This window comes from Oncorhynchus mykiss, chromosome 2 (genome assembly GCF_057628025.1).
Source record: "Oncorhynchus mykiss isolate SJ-2025 chromosome 2, ASM5762802v1, whole genome shotgun sequence".
NCBI classification, from domain to species: domain Eukaryota; kingdom Metazoa; phylum Chordata; class Actinopteri; order Salmoniformes; family Salmonidae; genus Oncorhynchus; species Oncorhynchus mykiss.
Window position 1 is genome coordinate 34,910,226 of NC_143023.1, and position 7,010 is coordinate 34,917,235.

Sequence of the window (7,010 nt, forward strand, 5' to 3'; positions counted from 1 at the left end):
TGGATCTGTAGCATGAAATGTCCAGACCTTGCCTGGCAATGTGGCCCACATTCAGACCAAAAGTAGACCAATAACTATGGGAAGTTCTTTGGGCCACATAACTCAAGCCAGTGATGGCCCATAAGCAAAGTGCCAACCCTCCGCCAGTTCACATCTCCAACATTTGGACCAGATCTGAACCATATGACACATTGTAGTGCCAGAACTGAGCCACATATGTGTCACCAACAACCAGATCTGGCCCACAGTTGTCTGCTCTCTTCCATGTGCTGTATTGCCTTTGATTTCCACGACTACTGTTGCACGGCTACCTCGATACTAACAGGATATGCTAAACAGCCTCAATCTCCTTGTCTTAAGCCTCTGCTCATCAATAACTACTAACCCTCCTTTCTCCTCTCTCAATGTCTGTCATGTTATCCCTTTATACTCTGAATGTTCTGAGGTGTCAATGGCATTGGTGGCACTGTGCTGATATAACCTGTGATTCTGAATGGGCTTTCATCTATTTCTGTACCTTCAACAGGGAGAACACGGGGATTATCAACCTGTGGGCTCTATGGCAGACCTGGAGAGGCAAGAGCTGAACTACGCCGCCCTGCAGTTTCTGGGGGGGCCTCAGGGAGGGGGGATGACGGCATGGAAGAATAGCGATTTATTTGGAATTGATCTCGGGGTAGTTGCTGCCGTCATCCGTATTTATCTTAACTGCATTGTTGTTTAGGGGCTCGTAAGTAAGCATTTCACTGCAACACCTGTTGTATTCGGCGCATGTGACTATTAAAATTTGATCTGATTTGATCTCCCCCTGTCCCTGAATCATCTGAAATGACGTCTCCGTTAATCAACCCCCCGGCCTTTTGGACGATTTCTCTGTTTTGCTAAGGGTAAGTGTTAACTTATCCTTAAATGGGAACCAATAGGTTAGAATCAATTTTTGGATCAATCAGGCATACATGACATCACTGTTGTCACGGCTGTCGTCGGATAAAGAAGGAGACCAAGGTGCAGCATGGTAGGCGTTCATGATTTTTAATAAAACTGAACACCGCAACAAAACGGGCTTCCATGCTAGTGACCCCTTGTAAAAATGCTTCCTCCTTGCTGCCTCCGTCTGCTCCCATAGGAGACGATCCCTCCCAGCCAGGATCTCCTCCCACATCCAGGAGCCTTTCCCATTCAAAATGTCCTCCCATGTCCATTCCTCCTGACCATGCTGCTTGGTCTTTTTGTGGTGGGTAGTTCTGTCACGGCTGTCATCGGATGAAGAAGGAGACCAAAGTGCAGCGTGGTAGGTGTTCATGATTTTTAATAAAACTGAACACTGCAACAGAATAACAAAGTTGAACAAAACGAAACAGTTCTGTCAGGTGCAGACACTACACAGAAAACAACTACCCACAAAACCCAAATGAAAAAGGACAACTTATATATGATCCCCAATCAGAGACAATGATGAACAGCTGCCTCTGATTGGGAACCACACCAACATAGAAATAAAGAAACTTGAATGACCACCCTAGTCACAACCTGGCCTAACCAAAATAGAGAATAAAAACCTCTCTATGGCCAGGGCGTGACAACTGTAGCACTCGCACAGGAGGCCAAAATGTATCTCGTTGAGACAATGTATGTGTGTGTGCATGTAAACAGAGCTGAAAGATCAGCGAACACTGATCACTCTTTCTGTTTCTAGGATCACTTTACCTGAGATCGCTTTCCACAAAATATCTTCTTCAGTGGTTGTGAAGTGTGAAATCGATGAATAATCGATTACGAATCAACTTACCACTCTCTACTGTGCACCTGCTCTCTGCCTGTCTCACTTAGGTATCTTTGTTCAGTGGATCTTCTTCTCTGATACTTGTGAGCACATTTACAGATCACAGATATACAGTATCTAATTACTGTTTGTCATTACAAATTGCGAGAAATGTAAAAATATCTGTAGAGGCCAGAGTTGAGAGTCAGTATCTGTATTTTGTTCCCCCTTCTCACTCCGTAATTTTGTGGTGAGACAACAAACTGTTGCACAGTAGAACACTAGGGATAGGCGTCCTGCTAGCAATAATCATAATTTTAAACATTCATGAACATATCTTATATCATTTAAAAGCTTAAATTCTTGTTAATCTAACAGCTTGTCCAATTTACAATATGCTTTCTGGCAAAAGCATACCATGCTATTGTCTGAGGACGGCGCCCCACATCAACATATATTTCAACCAGCACAGGCTTCATAACATCACAAATAGCGATTAAATAAATCACTTACTTTTGAAGACCTTCCTCTGTTTGCAATCCCAAGAGTCCCAGCTACAACATGAATGGTCGTTTTGTTAGATAAAATCCTTCTTTATATCCCAAAAAGCGCGCCAAAAGATTGATATTGTACCGGTGCTCTCCTAACCAAAACTCCAAATTCTTGCTTGTTTTTCAAAAACAAGCCTGAAACCTTGAATAAAGACTGTTGACATCTAGTGGAAGCTATAGGAATTGCAATCTGGGAGACAGATTTACATTGGAACAGGAATAGGTTTCCATTATAAGAGCCTGGGACCTAAAAAAAATTATTTCAGTTGGAATTTTTTCAATTCTGTTATAGTCTCCGACATTATTTTAACAGTTTTAGAAACTTCAACGTGTTTTCTATCCAATGCAATCAATTATATGCATATCCTGGCTTCTGGGCCTGAGTAACAGGCAGTTTACTTTGGGCACAACAGTCAGGCGGAAATTCAGGAAACTAAACCCTATCCCTACAAATTTTAATTTCAGCACAATTAGTCACAGTTGTAGATGATGCTAAAGTCAGCATAAAGTAACCTAAAATATTGCATTGACATTCAGGCCCTTGGTATAATTGTTTTTTCAGTCTTTGCACTAATGCATGAGGGCAGTTCAAATTTCAATTAAATAATTGTGCATATGGTTCACATTGGTCAGATCTTGCGTTCCATCTTAACAGCTCCATTTTTAGTGCATCTCAACATATTACAAAAACAACAAAAAGCAAACCAAACGTCAATGGTAGAGCATACATAACTTCAGCCATTTATGGTGCTGGTGGGTCTTTACTAATAGTCACTAATATCTGACTGAATAGATATCTTTGGACCTGTACACACTCAGGTTGTACAACTGATGTACAATGCATTTGACACCATGGCTGTGATAGCTTATATCATTGTGATACAATAAAGAGTTTAAACAACCAATGCGCAGGCTTCCACAATGCTTATGTGATTATATTTGTCCAGACCAAACCTTGTTTTATCACATTAGTTAGTGCATCAGTTGAGCTTGTTTTACTTAGTTGTTTACCCACTTAGTTTTACCCTCAATTTCAATTCAATTCCAATCAATTTGACTATAACTTACAATGGCTAAAATAACTCTACAAGGCTTTTAGTTTAGGGACCAACTTTGTGAATGTGTGTAGTATGGTGCATGCTGATGATGGACTTTCAAATCAAATCAAATTGTATTTGTCACACGTGCTTAGCAGATGTTTTTGTGGGTGTAGCGAAATATCTAACAAATTCACGACAAATACCTAATACACACAAATCTAAGTAAAGGAATGGAATTGAGAATATATAAATACATGGATGAGCAATGTCAGAATGGCATAGACAGGTAGTAGATAGTATAGAATAAAGTATATACAGTGGGGCAAAAAAGTATTTAGTCAGCCACCAATTGTGCAAGTTCTCTGAGAGAGGCCTGTAATTTTCATCATAGTTACACTTCAACTATGACAGACAAAATGAGAAGAAAAAAAAAATCCAGAAAATCACATTGTAGGATTTTTAATGAATTTATTTGCAAATTATGGTGGAAAATTAGTATTTGGTCACCTAAAAACAAGCAAGATTTCTGGCTCTCACAGACATGTAACTTCTTCTTTAAGAGGCTCCTCTGTCCTCCACTCGTTACCTGTAGTAATGGCACCTGTTTGAACTTGTTATCAGTATAAAAGACACCTGTCCACAACCTCAAACAGTCACACTCCAAACTCCACTATGGCCAAGACCAAAGAGCTGACAAAGGACACCAGAAACAAAATTGTAGACTTGCACCAGGCTGGGAAGACTGAATTTGCAATAGGTAAGCAGCTTGGTTTGAATAAATCAACTGTGGGAGCAATTATTAGGAAATGGAAGACATACAAGACCACTGATAATCTCCCTCGATCTGGGGCTCCACGTAAGATCTCACCCCGTGGGGTCAAAATGGTCACAAGAACGGTGAGCAAAAATCCCAGAACCACACGGGGGGACCTAGTGAATGACCCGCAGAGAGCTGGGACCAAAGTAACAAAGCCTACCATCAGTAACACACTACACCGCCAGGGACTCAAATCCTGCAGTGCCAGACGTGTTTCCCTGCTTAAGCCAGTACATGTCCAGGCCCGTCTGAAGTTTGCTAGAGAGCATTTGGATGATCCAGAAGAAGATTGGGAGAATGTCATATGGTGAGATGAAACCAAAATATAACTTTTTGGTAACAACTCAACTCGTCGTGTTTGGAGGACAAAGAATGCTGAGTTGCATCCAAAGAACACCATACCTACTGTGAAGCATGGGGGTGGAAACATCATGTTTTGGGGCTGTTTTTCTGCAAAGGGACCAGGACGACTGATCCGTGTAAAGGAAATAATTAATGGGGCCATGTATCTTAAGGTTTTGAGTGAAACCCTCCTTCCATCAGCAAGGGCATTGAAGATGAAACGTGGCTGGGTCTTTCAGCATGACAATGATCCCAAACACACCGCCCGGGCAACGAAGGAGTGGCTTCGTAAGAAGCATTTCAAGGTCCTGGAGTGGCCTAGCCAGTCTCCAGATCTCAACCCCATAGAAAATCTTTGGAGGGAGTTGAAAGTCCGTGTTGCCCAGCCCCAAAACATCACTGCTCTAGAGGAGATCTGTATGGAGGAATGGGCCAAAATACCAGCAACAGTGTGTGAAAACCTTGTGAAGACTTACAGAAAACGTTTGACCTCTGTCATTGCCAACAAAGGGTATATAACAAAGTATTGAGATAAACTTTTGTTATTTACCAAATACTTATTTTCCACCATAATTTGCAAATAAATTCATAAAAAATCCTACAATGTGATTTTCTGGATTTTTTTCCTCGTTTTGTCTGTCATAGTTGAAATGTACATATGATGAAAATTTCAGGCCTCTCTCATCTTTTTAAGTGGGAGAACTTGCACAATTGGTGGCTGACTAAATACTTTTTTGCCCCACTGTACATATGAGATGAGAAATGCAAGATATGTAAACATTATTCAAGTGGCATTATTAAAGTGACTTGTGTTCCAAGTGGCATGTAAGTATTTAGGAGAAGTAAAACCCCAACTAACAAATGTAGCAAGGCCTTTGCACTTTAGCACAGTCTCAAAGTGTGAAAAGGAACTAAAATAGGGCCAAAGAGTGTCGTAAGCTTTGGTCAAACTCTGTGAAGACACACTAACCGGTCTGGTAAACACAATAAAAATGTAATGGGAAACTGAGTTGAAGATGAAGAAGGCATCATGGCTTTTACAATGATATTGTTTTTAGAGAAATGTACAATTATGTTGATGTATGACTAGATGCACTTCCATTACAATTACACAAATTGACACTGAAATTCATCTGACAGTGTACATATTATTTATAAAGTATCAGGCATTGTTGCCACCGAATTTCTTCCATTTCAGGCTGTGATCAGTTGCACTATTACCATGTCTTCTTGCTATTAAGTCAACATAATGTAACGGTGAAAGAATCATCACTCTTCATAAGTGGGTCTTATATGTCTGTATACTTGAAAGATTGTGGTATAGAACCATCACAAAAATATATTGAATACAACCCAGTAGCCTCTAACGTTGATAATAAAGGTAGTACCGAGTCAGTAGCGCACACACATACATATATACACATCTTAATTAAACATCTTTTCTTTTTTTCCCACAAACCCTACCACCCCTCCCCAAACTGGATTAAACTAATGAACAACATCACTTAGGCTTCCACTTCCAGCTTATACATACTATATACATTTCAAGGACACATTCTATTTTACAATATTAATATTTTGTTTGTCTTTAGTCCTGGCCTTCCTCTATTTCTATTGGCCAAAAGTTCTGAACCTATATACATGTTACAGACACAGTATATTTTACATTTGTTATCTTGCTTTTATTAGTCCCACTCTTCAGCTCCATTCAACCCCTCCCATCCATCTCTTAACACCATCCATATTGGATTTCTATTTGCCATATATTTTTTCAACTGTCCTGTGATGCTTCACAAATGTTCTGAACCTTTCTATTCTCATAGTTTCTTCAGATTGTAAATGAAAGATAAACATTTTTGCTATTAGTATTATTGTATTATTGATCACCCGGTAGTGCTATCTGCAGCATTAGCTCCAGGTAAATGTTGCAATTCTTCAGACATTCCTTGACCTGTGACCAAAAACCAGCTACATATGGACAGTCCCAAAAACAAACATCTAATGACTGTGCCTCCTCTCAGCAAAATCTGCAGAGCTGGTAAGGTTTTATCCCCCATATATATATATATATATATAACATTCTATTGGTTGCAAGAATTTTGCAAAATAATTTAAATTGAAAAATTAAGTTTTGAATCCGGCGTCGTTTTGCATGTCAATTCATAAACCATGTGCCATGGAATCGGTACATCGGAAATCTCTTCCCAACTATTTTGTAATCTATATGGCACAGCTGTCAATTATTTGGTTGTTAAATGAAACTCGTATATATTTTTATTTATCACAATTTTATTTATCCAATTTTAGTCTTTAATGCAGGGCTGACAGACAAGTTCCTTACTATTAGCCTCTTCAACTTGCCTCTTCCATTTTTGCGGTAATGCTGCAATTAGTTGGTTGTCATTTTGGGTAGAGATAGATATTTCCATATATTTGTGTTAGCTGCATGTGTGACATAACTCCACCAGTCCTATTTATGATACAATTGACAAAGATTA